Consider the following 14985-nt stretch of genomic DNA (forward strand, 5'->3'; position numbering starts at 1 on the left):
TCTCGAAGAAAGTTTATCACACTTTCCCGTTTTCATGGTTTCTGACTGCGCAGGAACCTTGAGGAATACAAAGTCACCTTCTGCAAAGGTCACCTTTCTACGTCCTTTATCCGCATAAGTTTTAGCGCAATCCTGAGCGCTACGAATGCTCTCACGTGCGGCTCTGAGCATATTATTCATATCTTCAGACAGATTGAATCTTCTCCTTTTCTAGGCCTACAGCCACCATTGGAGATCTCGGCTGGAATCCATACATTAACATGAATGGTGTAAATCCAGTCGTTGAGTGTTTGGAGCTGTTATAGGCAAACTCCAATAAGGGCAAGTACTCTTCCCAATTAGATTGCTTCTTACTAACATAAGAACGCAACATATCCTCTAGAATTTGGTTAACTCTTTCAGTTTGACCATCAGACTCCGATGATCCGCCGTACTCATACTCAGAGTAGTATCCAACTTTTTGAAGACTTCCCTCCAAAAATGACTGTTGAACTTTCTATCTCTATCCGACACTATATCTGCGGGCAGGCCATATAGCTTGTAGAGATGTTCAATAAAGAGTTTTGCCAACTCTGGCTTTTTAACAGTTTTCTTTGTGGCGATAAACTTTGCCATTTTAGTTAACCTATCCACTACCACCCACACCGAGGCATTCCCTCGACTCGTCTTGGGTAAACCGGTAATGAAATCCATGGAAATGCTTTCCCATTTCCCTTGAGGAATCTCCAGCGGATGGAGTAGTCCTCCAATCTTAAGACGTTCATGTTTATTGACCTGGCACTTACTGCATTTCAGCACATAAGTCTGGACGTCCTTAAACAAACTAGGTCAATAAAACTGTCTTTTTACTAGTGCATAGTCTTCTGAATCCCAGGATGACCCGCACTTGGACTATCATGACTTTCTTTCAGAATTTGGGCCCGAAAGTCACCAATAGTTGGTACACATACTCTACCCTTGTAGAGTAAGTACCCGCCGTCGTCAATGGAGTAATTAGCATATTTCTCCCCCCGACGAAGTTTATCACTCCCCTTTGAAGCCGTGGTAGTCAAAGGTGATGAAGGGCCTACGTCAGAGCTCTCCGGCTCCAAACTATACCCAGAAGACACGGCTAGTCTCTCCGGACTAACTCTCGCTTTCCTTCCCGTTGCACCTTCGGCCAATCTCTTCGGACTAGCAATCCGTGCCAACGAGGGAGGTGGTCACGTCTGTGAAGAAGTGCGTACGCGTACAGCGCGCCAGACCTCTGTAAAAGATGGATCGTGCTCACATAAACCACGTAGTGACTCCAAGAAATCATTCTTGAAGACTGTGAAACTAAGTGCATTAATCTGTGGCATGCGACTAAGTGCATCTGCCACCACGTTATACTTACCTTTCTGGTAATGTATCTGAAGGTCAAACTCCTGTAGAATCTCCACCCACCGAGCTTTTCTACCCTTCAGTTCATTTTGACTTGAAAGCCATTTCAGACTTTCATGGTCCGTCCGGACCTCAAAAGTAGCACCATATAAATAGTGTCTCCACTTTTTCAGTGCATGAACTATCGCTAGTAACTCTCGTTCATAAGCCGAGTAGTTACGCTGTACACGATCCAACTTTTTACTCTCAAATGCAATTGGGCGTCCCCTTTGCATAAGTACGGCTCCAATGGCCTCATTACTAGCATCTGTTTCCAAAACAAACGGCTCATTTGAGTCAAAATAGGTGCAGCTGCTACGGTCACCTTGAGCTTATCAAAGCTCTTCAGTTGGGCTTCCCCCCAACTAATGTTTTTAGTTTTTGACTGTATAACTGGTCAGTCAACGGGACTGCGATCTTTGAGTCAAAATAGGTGCAGCTGCTTGAGATTATCAAAGCTCTTCAGTTGGGCTTCCAACTAATGTTTTTAGTTTTTGACCGTATAACTGGTCAGTCAACGGGACTGCGATCTTTGCGTAGTCCTTCACATACTGTCGGTAGAACCCCGACATGCCAAGAAAAATCTGCAGTTCCTCGAGATTCTTCGGCGTTGGCCATTTAAGAATAGCCTCTATTTTTCTGGCTCCATCCGCGTACCATCGGTGGATATAATATGGCCAAGGTAGTGAATTTCTGTTTCAAAAAATTCACATTTGCTCTTCTTTGCAAATAGTTTGTGCTCTCGCAATAACTCGAACACTAGACGCAAATGCTCTATGTGTTCTTTCTGTGTATTACTGTACACAAGAATATCATCTAGGAAAACTACTATAAATTTTTCAAGATATGGACGTAAAATACTGTCCATCAGCGTCATAAACGTCGCTGGAGCATTGGTTAGCCCAAATGGCATAACCAAAAACTCAAAATGCCCGAAACGGGTCCTAAATGCTATCTTCGCAACATCTTCTTGTTTAATTCTAACCTGATGATACCCAGATCTCAGGTCTATTTTTGTAAAGTATCTCGATCCATAGAGTTGATCAAACAACTCATCCATGCATGGCATTGGATACTTGTTCTTAATCGTTATCTGATTAAGAGCCCTATAGTCTATGCACATTCGCATAGATCCGTCTTTCTTCTTTACCAGAAGAATAGGCGATGCCCACGGAACTAGGCCGAATAAAGCCTTTGTTCAAATATTCCGTTAATTGTTTTTCCACCTCCTATGCCTTAGAGTGGCTTAATCTATAAGCAGGTTTGCTTATAAGTTTTGATCCTGGCATAACTTCGATGCCATGGTCTACTTCTCTAGATGGTGGTAAACCATCTGGTAGATCATCAGGAAAAACATCATGAAATTCCTCTATAAATTCATTAAAGTATCTACGTACTTTTTCTTTAATGTCTCTTTCACCTTGGATTTTTTCTTGTTTGAATCACATGCATGCCAAACACGGTTTTCAAACAGTGGGTCTCGTCCAAGGCTATTTTATTTTTCTTGTTTGTCTACGCAAACATCATTTACAGTTTCATCTACGGAAACAGAATTTAAAAGAGGGTAACAAGCATATACCTCTGCTATCTGGTCTCTGCGAACCGCTGTACACAGCTCCATGGAGGAAATAAGTGGTGTGGCGGGGACAGTACGGTCGCCCTGCAGGGTAATGACTCTATCTCCATGCTCAAAACATAGCGTATTATGTAAGTAATTCCAAGCTAGACTAGGGCCCAAGCCATACAGCCACTCCCTGCCTAGATATACGTCTGCTCTGGCTAAGTGCATGACCTGAAAGTCAAGCGGAGCCTCGTAGTCCTGCATAGATAATGGGACCCCCAATACTACAGTATTCCATTTTTGTCATATCCGTTGGCTAGGCCAACAGTATACTCATGATCACTCCGGGTCTTAGTCAACCCCAACTTCTTGACTAACGAGTAGTTCAAGAAGTTGTGGCTAGCTCCATCATCAATATAAACTGTGACTCTACGGCCACCTATGGTGCCATACATGCGCACCATGTCATGCGGACCTACAGTAGGCTGCCACCTCGTTGGTGTCACTGAACAAGCGTGATGCTCGTCACAATGACACACTGTCACCTCTCTGAACTCTGCGGAACTGAGAGGGTCTCTGCACTGTATGCAACTGCCTAGAAGATTTACCATCTTTTTTGGGCTCCTTGCCACTCGTGCTGGCTTTAGGTTTTGGACACTCAGCCTTCGTGTGCCCTACATCATTGCAATTAAAGCAGCGATTTTCTTTTCGCACTTTAATATACTGCTCTTTCTTTTGGATTTCGCTGTCTCTTTTCTTTTTGGATGGTCACGGTTTTTTAGACCAATGACCACCCTGTCCTTCCTGGTCCGTCCTATCCCCTTGTTTATCACTGTGGAACCCTTTCTTTTAAGGCCTGACCTCCTCTTTTCACTACCTTCGGCCCTGCTAGAACCACCACGCGCACTACGGCACTTGATGTCATCAAATATCTGCGCATACTTAATTGCCTCTGCTAAGTCTTTAGGCTGTAAGGGCTCTACGTACTCAAGGTAATCATCTTTGAGGCCTCTCTTAAAGCCTCGCAATGTCTGGAATGCATCGATTCCCTTTAGCTTGAGTACTATCTCCCTATAGTCTGAGATGTACTGAGTTAGGGATTTGTTCTCCATCGAGCACTTGTCCCATAACTCCCAGCTTCTCTCTGCCTCATTAACAGGCAAAAATTCTTTTCGAAACATCGTTTCAAACTCTGTCCAAGTGGCAGGACGAGTTGTCAAACTCATCCACCACTTGTACGCTTTGCCAGTTAATGAGAGGCTAGCCTCTACGGGCTGTATACGGCTAGGCTGCTGTCGTAGTGCGTGCAAATCTGACCACTTCGCTAGAAACATATTGACCGAGTCCTTGTTTCTCTCCTTCTCCTCGCCACCAAAACTAGGCAGCTTTAAGTCTTTTAATAACGACGAAGCTGTCGCTACGGACGGCCCCGCAGTTGCATCGGCCTGTAATCCTGCAACCACTGGCGAGGCTACACTCACCCGTGCCGCAGGAGCTCGGCTACCACGAGGAGTCGGAGTACTAGCCGAGGCGGCTGTCAGAGCATCTAACCGTGTGGAGATGCTCTGTAGCATCGTGACTAAATCAGCCTGGACTTTACCCATATTGTTCAGTTTGGCATTAAGATATTTAAACAATCCACTAGAGAGCTCCGTCTCTGTCACGATGTCGGCAGGGTACAATAGGTCATAATCATCATCATCATACTCCAAGAGGTCCTCCTCGGTTCCCTCGGCGATGTCGATTTTCATGTCCTCTGGCTCATCGGCCAGAAAGGGGTCATCTGCTAATGCGGCCATTGCAGGCTCGCTGGGTCCTAAGGCGGGGTCAATAGACGAGGAGGGCGCTAGTGGATCACGCGTGATCGACGAGCGCACTCCGGACCGACGGGCGTATACGGCCTGACAATTCGGTCGGGGTCAAACCCGCGAACCGAGGACAAGAGACCTGAAAACCCTAGAGAAGAAGGCGGTGGGGACACACTATGCCTAGTAGACATCTTTAATTCTTGCACAAAAGACAATGCGAGAACTCGAAAATTACAAAAGAAAAACGCTAATAAAATGAGCAGTGGTGGAGAGAAAATAGTCACCCCCCTTACGGTCGCCTGTCGATTTGTGTTGCGCTGCGAGTCTCTACAAGCGTCGCTACTCCGGGATGCTCCGATCCGAGAGAAAAATGCCTGCAACTCATAAAAAAAATTAATTTGCTCGTCGGGAGGCTGTGCCTGAAAAACTCGGATTATCCCTTGTCGGGGTTATCCCTCCCCAGCCGAGAGAGAGGATGCGTTTGAATTTACTTTCAATTTTAATGTTATTAAAAATGAATAATTAAAATATAAAAAAATATTTTTAAAAATTTTTTTTAATGCTCTGGTGGCCGCCTGCTGCGCTGGCTTTGCTGGCTGCCGCCCACCGCGGCTTGGCTGGCCGTGCTGGCCGTCGGCTGCTCTGGTGGCTGCCGACGCTGCAAGGCTGGCCGCGCTGGCTGCGTTGGCCTGGCTGGCCGGGTATGGCCTGGCCGCCGCAGCCGGGTGCTTCACAGTCGAGAGAGAGAGAAAGAGTTTCTGCACAACGTAGGCTTTCCTCACGGCCGTTGTGCTGTTGTTTCTGCACAACGTAGGCCTCTCTTCGCCTCAGCATCATTCTCTCTCTTCGCCTCAGACGACCTCTCTCTACACCAAAACGTCTCTCTCTACACCAAAACGAAAACGTCTTTCGCAGACAAGCTTCAACGCAAAAGAAAAAACGAAAAATGCTTACCTGCTATGTGCAGATTCGCTTTGGTGTGTGCTACCGAGAGAGAGTGAGAGAGAGAGAATTCTTCCCTTCAATTTTGGCCGCCTCCCTCCACACACTCCATTGTGGAGATAAGGATGAGATTTGAATGGTTGAAAACCATTGAGTGGGCTCCAGTCCGGTCACGCGCACAGACCTTGACGACCCAATCGAACCGATGCTCTGATACTAGCGTTAGATACCCGTAACGCCACTACGGGCATTACCACGAGAGGGGACGGCCTCTGGCTCACCACCCAGCCATAGAGAAAGAATGAGGATTGCCCCTCACCCCCCAGGCTATATAGTGTGTGGCCTGCCGTCCACACTAGCCTGGCCGCCCATGACTCCGCATGGGCGTCCTCTCCCACTGAACCCCGGACATGGCCATCCGGTCTGCCGCCGTCGGTCACAGGCGTTACAGCCTACGTGACAACCAACTAGGCAAATACCTTACCAAATGAAGCCCATGTATTTTGACAAACATTGTTGCAAGATTTATCTATGAATCGAGCACATCAACCGGATATCACCCATTGTCATTGTGCCAAAGAAAAATGGAAAGCTAGGAGTGTGTGTAGAACTAAAAAAAGGGAATGAAAGAGTAGCTAGCAAAGAGGCTCTCTTCGCCTCAGCGTCATTCTCTCTCTTCGCCTCAGACGACCTCTCTCTACACCAAAACGTCTCTCTCTACACCAAAACGAAAACGTCTTTCGCAGACAAGCTTCAACGCAAAAGAAAAAACGAAAAATGCTTACCTGCTATGTGCAGATTCGCTTTGGTGTGTGCTACCGAGAGAGAGTGAGAGAGAGAGAATTCTTCCCTTCAATTTTGGCCGCCTCCCTCCACACACTCCATTGTGGAGATAAGGATGAGATTTGAATGGTTGAAAACCATTGAGTGGGCTCCAGTCCGGTCACGCGCACAGACCTTGACGACCCAATCGAACCGATGCTCTGATACTAGCGTTAGATACCCGTAACGCCACTACGGGCATTACCACGAGAGGGGACGGCCTCTGGCTCACCACCCAGCCATAGAGAAAGAATGAGGATTGCCCCTCACCCCCCAGGCTATATAGTGTGTGGCCTGCCGTCCACACTAGCCTGGCCGCCCATGACTCCGCATGGGCGTCCTCTCCCACTGAACCCCGGACATGGCCATCCGGTCTGCCGCCGTCGGTCACAGGCGTTACAGCCTACGTGACAACCAACTAGGCAAATACCTTACCAAATGAAGCCCATGTATTTTGACAAACATTGTTGCAAGATTTATCTATGAATCGAGCACATCAACCGGATATCACCCATTGTCATTGTGCCAAAGAAAAATGGAAAGCTAGGAGTGTGTGTAGAACTAAAAAAGGGGAATGAAAGAGTAGCTAGCAAAGAGGCATATAGCTTTTTGGATGACTTCTTTGGCTATACCTAAGTGTTTATTGCACTAGAGAATCAACAAATGACCATATTTACGTCAGATGAGAGGAGTTGTCGATAGTCTTGAATATCCTTGAACCCATTGAAATGCCAATTTTGGGTTAAGCATGGTATTATGTTGAGACACGTAATGCCTAAAATGATATCTCCACAAATGAAAGAAAAATCAAATTGATTATGGAACTACCTCCACCCACAAATTTTAAGAGAGTATAAAGGTTGAGTACAAAGGTTTATGGGACATGCCAATAGGTGCTACCAAAGGTTTATATATTCTATGTAGCGATTACATGGCCATTATATAGGCTACTTGTTATCTTTGAATGAATTGAAGAATGTCAATAAGCATATGATGAACTTAAGAAGGCCCTGTCAAGTGCACCAATCTGAAGACCCCCTAATTGGGACATAATATTCCATGTGCATCAAACTTTACCATTGGGTGTGTGCTAGTACAACCAGGGAAGCACAAGTTAGACTATTCTATTTGTTTTGCTAGTGGTAGGTAGCTAGCTCAATGATACACAAACAACTTACACCACCACAGAGAGAGAGGTGTTGGGCCAACTTGTGTGCTGTAAAAAAATACAAACACTATCATCTGGCTAATAAGTTTTGTACTCTTTATGGATCACAACGCCTTGTTACATCTTGTTAATAAGTGCTATGTACTACAGGAAGGATTACAAGATGGCTAATCTTTCTCTTGCTCTTAGAGTTTGACTTCACAATCACTGTAAGAAAAGGAACACAACATGTACTAGCTGACCATTTGTCACTGATTCTTAATGCAAAGCCTACCATATGAATCGATGGAGATCTCCTAGATACGTACTTATTTAAGATCAACATGGTGCTTGATTATATGTTGGGGTGAACGACTCCAAGGGTTCATTGCCAATGGTTTGCCAGCTTAACACTAAAACGATCACTAGTAATGTCGTGATTGCCCACAATCATGAGAGCTCCTATTGGGATGATAGTTTTCTCTCTTTGTAACTATCTTGGGGACCAATGGGTAGTACCCGTTGAATCCATCTATGTATGGGGGAATGAGTAATAGTGGAGAGAGAGAGTAGAAGTTATAGTGTAGACAGAACAACCTTGCATTTGTATTGAGTAAACAAGCTCAATTGGTTTGGTATAAATGAAATCTAGAAATTGCTTGTACTCTGGCTCCGAGCACGGTCTCCCCCCACAACACTAGGAATAGAGGCAGAGTGGATCCTTTACCTCTAAGCCTAAGCACAGTCACATAGAGATGAAGTGTCATGCTTTGCATAGAACGGTCCCATGACACTAGGAATAGAGGTAGAGTGGATCCCTTATCTCTAAGTTTAAACACACTCACATAGAGATGAAGTGTCATGCTTTGCATATAGAAGAATTGAATTTGTAGACACCATTGCAAAAAGTGCAAATTCTACTATCATGCTTCTACCATTGTACGTGTCAAGTACTTATTGCCATAGATGAGATGTGATCTAATTCATTGACATTGATGTGTAGCATCTATAGGTGATCGATACCAATGCAACGCCACTTTACATGCCTACTATTAAGAGATGGTTCACCCTAGCCACATTTGCAGTAGAAAAATGGAAGGATTCCCATGCAGAGCCACTTGCATTCCTTGCATCCAATCGCCTTCTTCTCCTTAGGCAAAGACACCAACTCCCATGTCTCATTTGTATACAATGCAACCATCTTTCATCCATAGCATCTTCCCAATGTTTATGTCCATGTGCCTCCTCAAAATATGTTAGCTCTATCTCTTATATCTCGTTGACCATATAAGCATAATGATAGGTTGTATACCCATTATATCTCAATCTGTCCATTGGATATCTTACCCTCATAGACCTTTGTAAACTTGATGACTACTAGGGGTTCTAAGCACTACTTTATCTCTTTGTACACTTGGTGTAACAAGAATCAAGATCCTAAACTCCTCATCAAAGCTATGTTTTGAGCCACTATCCCCATCAACAAAAATGAATGACATGCTAAAACATCAGGCATTATGAAAGGCTAATTCACCTTCTCTTTTTCCTTTAGTGATACACCCATTTTTGCCCACATGTAAACTATCTCTTTATCTCATGCTATCGTAGATAATCATTGAATTCATTGGAGAAATATTCTCCCTCGCCATCTGATGTTATGCATTTTATGTGCATGTGTTTGTCTTTCTCAACCATAGCCTTAAAGCTCTAAAAACTTTTCTCTTTCATGAAGCATTCTTAGTGTGGCTTGCTGCTTGGTTGTTGTTGGGTGGGGTTGTTCCTTTTGTGGCAGGAGGGTACCTAGGGATTGTCGAGGGTAGCACGCTATTGTTGTACCAATTGTTGAGGAGCTCCAACATGAAGTGTTGCTTGAGGTTCATTGAAGGTAACATAATTTCTATGTCAAGATCTACTATAATAGAGAATCTTGTGGGGGAGGGAGGCATATTCTCCTTCTTCTGAAACATCTTGTCCCCCCTTTGCTTCATAAGGGAACAACCTTATGGGGGTCTTTTTGATCCTAGCTCTTCTTCTGTTCCATACTTGCCAAAATTTCTTTAGTGCTTAACTTCCTTTTTTGATGGGGAGTAGAGTACTTGTAATCTGCTTAAAAATTTTATGAGTACGTACGACTTTACTACCTTATTTTTTTGTTACAGGCAGCATGTATGCATAAAGCTCCTTGTTTAGGTAATAAGCCCAATCATCCTTAAGATTCATGTGGATCTTTTATAATTTATGAAGATTAATGTTATTATACATGTCCATGGGCATATCATACTACCCTTCCAGTTAGTTCATCTACCGTTTATGTACTCTAAACCATTGTTGAAGACCTTCTCCTTGAGCATAGTATCAAATGGAAGATCCTTTTGCTCTACCCTCCTGTGCATGCACATGGTTGGTGGTAGCTGCATTTACTTGATGTTATCCTCCCTGATCATAAGTCTCCTTTTGCACTCGTCAAGCAATGTTAACTCACCTGTTTGTAAACTTTAGGGTTTCTGCTTTTGGGGGTGGTGTATAGCAGTGAAAGAATAGCACGAGGGCATGCGAGAAATATACAGAACTGATAGAAAAGATTCATGGCATGGTTTTGACACATTAATAATGGTTGTAGTGACAATACACAAGTGCATAGAGAGAGAGAGATTCACAGTGAGAGAACATTGCAAGGAAGCACTTCAACCCATGAAAGATAACAACAACCGTTAAAAGCAAAGCAACTGTTGAGTTCCCCATACCTCAATGGAATAGGTGACAAGATGGTCAAGTCTGTGTCATGTGGAAAGCACAAGATCTGTGTCATGATGGAGAAAAGAAAATGAAAGAGAAGAAGGTGAAAAAATAGGCAAGAATGAAGGATATAAGCAATATAAATATGGATAATAAGTGATGGGTGGCTGACTCATAAATGTGGGTGGGTGACATGTTTCAATAGTTTACTGGTCAAGTTATTCATGGCCATGAAAAACTTTTGTTTTTCACATCGAGAAAAGTCCTCTTTTTGTTATTTGATCAGATATAGGCTCTTACCACACCTTCTAAAAGCACAGGTCTAAAGTACTTGTTTGAGCATGAAAAACTTGAGAGATTCAACATTTATCAGTTTTTCACGTCAAAAAAACTTTTGAATTTTGCACCTATGAGCTAATTTCCTAAATCCTTTGATCATTGTGAAGCGCTTTGCATGATTTTTACTGGTTTTGGACCACTTTTTTGGATGTGAAAAACTCAAGACACTTATGATTGTGAACTTTGGTTGGTTTTTCACGTTAAAAAGACTTGATTTTTATCCTTTTGAGGTGATTTCTTGGTTCATGTGATCTTCGACTTAGGTATGTTTTTCACACACATTGGAGCGTTTTGGACGTGAAAAACTTAAAATACTAACGACCATAATTTTTCATGACAACCCACCTTCAAAGTATCTACTCGTTTGAAAAACTCAAGACACTCATGACCCTACGTAGTTTTTCATGACAACCCACCTTCAAAAAATCTACTTGTTTAAAAAACTCAAGATACTCATGACCGTGAGTATTTACTATTTTTTCATGCCAACCCAAGTTCAAAAATGCTTTGGAGTTGATAGCTTGATTCTTTTGACCTTTGTGATGCATCAACCATGATTTTTGTCCCTTTTGGAGAAGCTTTTTGGGCATAAAGAACTTGAATTATTCACGACTATATTTGTAAATTTACGCATGAATTTCTCTCCCATATATCTTTTTCTTAACTTTCTCTAAGTCTTTGTTTCCCCTCATCTTCAAGTCCTAGTATCCACTTCCTTCTTTTACCCCTTATGGATACTGTTGTTGGAGATGTTGTAGTTTCTTTCATTGTAGTTTTTTTCTTGTGTTTTGCATCTCCTCTTCCAACCATTGGATGAAACTGGTTGGATCCATGGTAGGATTCTTCCTCCACTTTTTTCTCTTACCCATGTCATGTAATGGGGCTTATCTTTGATGGCTTTGGTTCTTTAGACTTCTTCTGAATAGTCTCTTCATTTTTATCAATGGAGTAAGGTGGCACTTCCAGTTTCTTCCTCTAGACCAGTGTCTATGTCCTATATGTAGTAATCTTCTCTGGGTTAAGCCTGGTACCTTTATTCTACTACTTGACATTTGACGTTCTTGTGTTCTTGACCTTTATCTTTTCTGGCACTTGGACCCTCTTAGGTATCCAAATCATTGTGGTTCCCTTGAATTACCCTTGTGCTGTCAGCATAACCTTTGGTACCCAACAACTTTGGCTCTATTTTATTGGCTCTTTTTTCCACTATGGTTATCAGTGTTGTCAACTTTTTGGCTTTGTGCTAGGGATTTCTTCTTCTTCTGTTTTGGTATCCAAACCTATTTCCTCCCTTCAAAATAGCCTTACAACTTTAGGGAGGTTCACAAGAACCCATTGCTTTCTAGTTGGTTGATTTGAAGGGTGATAGTACCAAAAAGTAGTTGGAGTTATTACTATGACCTGTGTGGACCTCTTGGCTCCTTTAATCATCCTTTGAGAGTATGCAACCTTGAGCTACCAAAGGTGAGCGTTTCCCAAAACTCGGAGCAACCAAAGTGGTAGCATCAATTTTCCTTCCTTTGCTTATGTTAGATATCAATGCCCCATCCTCATATTATATTATCGAGGCACCAGCTAGCTCATATTTGTATGGCCGCCATTATGCGGAGTAGCCATGGCTAAGTAGCCTGAGCGCTTGACATCCCCATATTGACATGAGAAGGTGGCCTATATGAGGCTAGGTGTTTTAGAGGTGGCTTGGATTATATTTGGCTCACTACCAAATAGGCTATATGTTACACTCTCATAACATTCCATATATGGAGTAGGTAAGACTTTACTCTTAGACACCCTATCTTGAGATTGCAAGGACCAAATGGGGCCCAAGATGAGCTTGGATGGCTATGGGAGGTGGAGAAACTACTATGCATTTACTAGTACATCTTTATGGACCGAGTCCACACCATGGATGGTGGCACCGATTATGAGCGTAGACCTACACAGTCATGTCATGGCTAGCCCCTTCTCCACATAGTATAACAATTATCATTGTGTCTACTCCCTAGCTTCCACTAGTATACAGCCTCCATCTTAATAGTTCCAAATTAGCCATCAAAGTTTCCTTCACAGGAGCACACAGGTGGGGATTTTCCAGATATTGTATCACTTCAGTAATATAATATTCTTCTCCATCTCTATTATTATACAGTTTGAGTTTTAAAGTTTTGTCCTGTGAAGATCCTACTTCTTGTGAGGGTTCTCTTGTATATACATGGCACGTTGTATTCTACACTTTGTACTTAGATGGTTTGTTCTTTCCATTGTATGGAGCATTCTGTTACACAAATCCATGCTCCTCCTCCCAAAGAGTACCTATTGTTCCATACACCTACAGGTATGATAAATATCTTTCTTGATCTCAAAGTGTAGTAAATAGATGAGCTTTTTGTTTCTATAAGAAAATTTAAAAGAACTTTGAGATTGATTCTTATACTACATTGGATATATTCATTTCCTCCTCTAAGAATGATACAAATGATTAGGCCGCTTTGCTGATTTCTAACAAACTGATCTGTATGGACCATGGGGGGATCAATCCATATGGATTACTATTCGAAGAACTATATGAGCGATGATGCAACTATCCCACTCTATTCTTTGGGACTATCGATGTCTACATGAACCACACTTTGGGGCTCAACCAAAACTATCGGTGTCTATGGCTACTAACAAATTCATCTTCTTATTTCCAAACAAACTCACATATATGGAGATTCATCCATAGCCTAATCGAAGAGGAAAATGAAAAGGAATGTTAGCTGGAAATGTAGTCAGCTAACATGCACATGTTTGTGTGCAATATTTTCATTTTCATGAAGGTGTGACTCTTGGTTGAAAAAGTCCTCGGGTCTCTTCTGCATTAGCCACACCACCAACATCAAGGCATATCACATTGGTCCAGTCCCTATTGGTGGCCGACTCTGGAGATCCTTCAGGGTCTTATGGGGATGTTGGTGGAGAATTTATTATGAGGCCATGGTTGGATCAAAGAAAGCTAAAGAGGACCTAAAAGCGGTGTTATCACACACAAAATGTGTGCTATATAGCGCAAAAAACAAAAAGAGAACCTAAAAGCGGTGTTATAGCACAAAAAATGTGTGATATATAGCACAAAAAAACAAAAAACAAAGATGGAAAGCGGTGTTATAGCACAAAAAACAAAGATGGAAAAAAACCAATGGAATGATTTAATTTCAACTTATTTATATTTGACATTACCAGACTCTTTTTTAGCACATTAATTGTAGAGTACTATGTAAAGTGGTGAACCACATTTTAATTACTTCTTGCTATGTAGAGTACTATGTAAAGTGATAAATTGGATTTTAATTACTCATGTGCTACAACAACTTAGATTATAATTACTTCTATGCTATGTAAAGTGGTGAATTAGACCTCAATTACTTCTATATGCTATGTCAACTTAGATTTTAATTACTTCTATACTATGTAAAGTGGTGAATTAGACCTCAGTAACTTCTATAATTGGATTTGAATACTTCTAGGATATGATGGCAAGACGGCAAACTATAACTATCATTTTTTTAGGCTTCCTTTCTTTTGTTCTCTTGTTTAAGCCTTTATCTCCTCTTTGCTCTTAATATGTTGTTGTTCTCACCCTTTCTTGTTTGTCCAAGCAACCATAGTTGTGTTGCTTCTTCCCGTGACCTAGCTTTTCTTCCTACAAGGGAGGTGTTGTTGCTCTTGACATCAGAGGCAAAGAATTGCAAATGCTCATTAATACATTTTGGACTAAGCATACTAGGTGAGGTACATTCACTCAAATAGCATGGAGGTTGAATGTCTACATCCATGTCAATCCACCGCTAGCAATTGTCTAGCTTGTGCTACCAATTGAAAGCCCCATAAGTTTTCATCAAGTTGGGTTATCTGGCTTTACCTACTACCGGTTTACCTATCAGCTAATAGATCAGATGGATACTTTAGACTAGCCCCACTAGCTACAAGCCACCAAAAGAGATCTTTACTGATGACTAGACAAGTATGTAAAGATCTTTACCTGCTAGACAAGTATGTAAAGATCTTTACCTGCTAGACAAGTATGTAAAGATCTTTACCTATGAGACAAGTATATAAAGATCTTTACCTGCTAGACAAGTAGCACTAAAGATTGCTAATAATCGCTAAACACTAGAGATAAGTATGCGAGAAGCCATTTGATAGGGTTGATAAGGATGAAACTAGGCCGATATTTGATCCCTACATCA

Source organism: Cibotium barometz, chromosome 60 (genome assembly GCF_041138505.1).
Source record: "Cibotium barometz isolate CiBa-2024 chromosome 60, ASM4113850v1, whole genome shotgun sequence".
Lineage (NCBI taxonomy): Eukaryota > Viridiplantae > Streptophyta > Polypodiopsida > Cyatheales > Cibotiaceae > Cibotium > Cibotium barometz.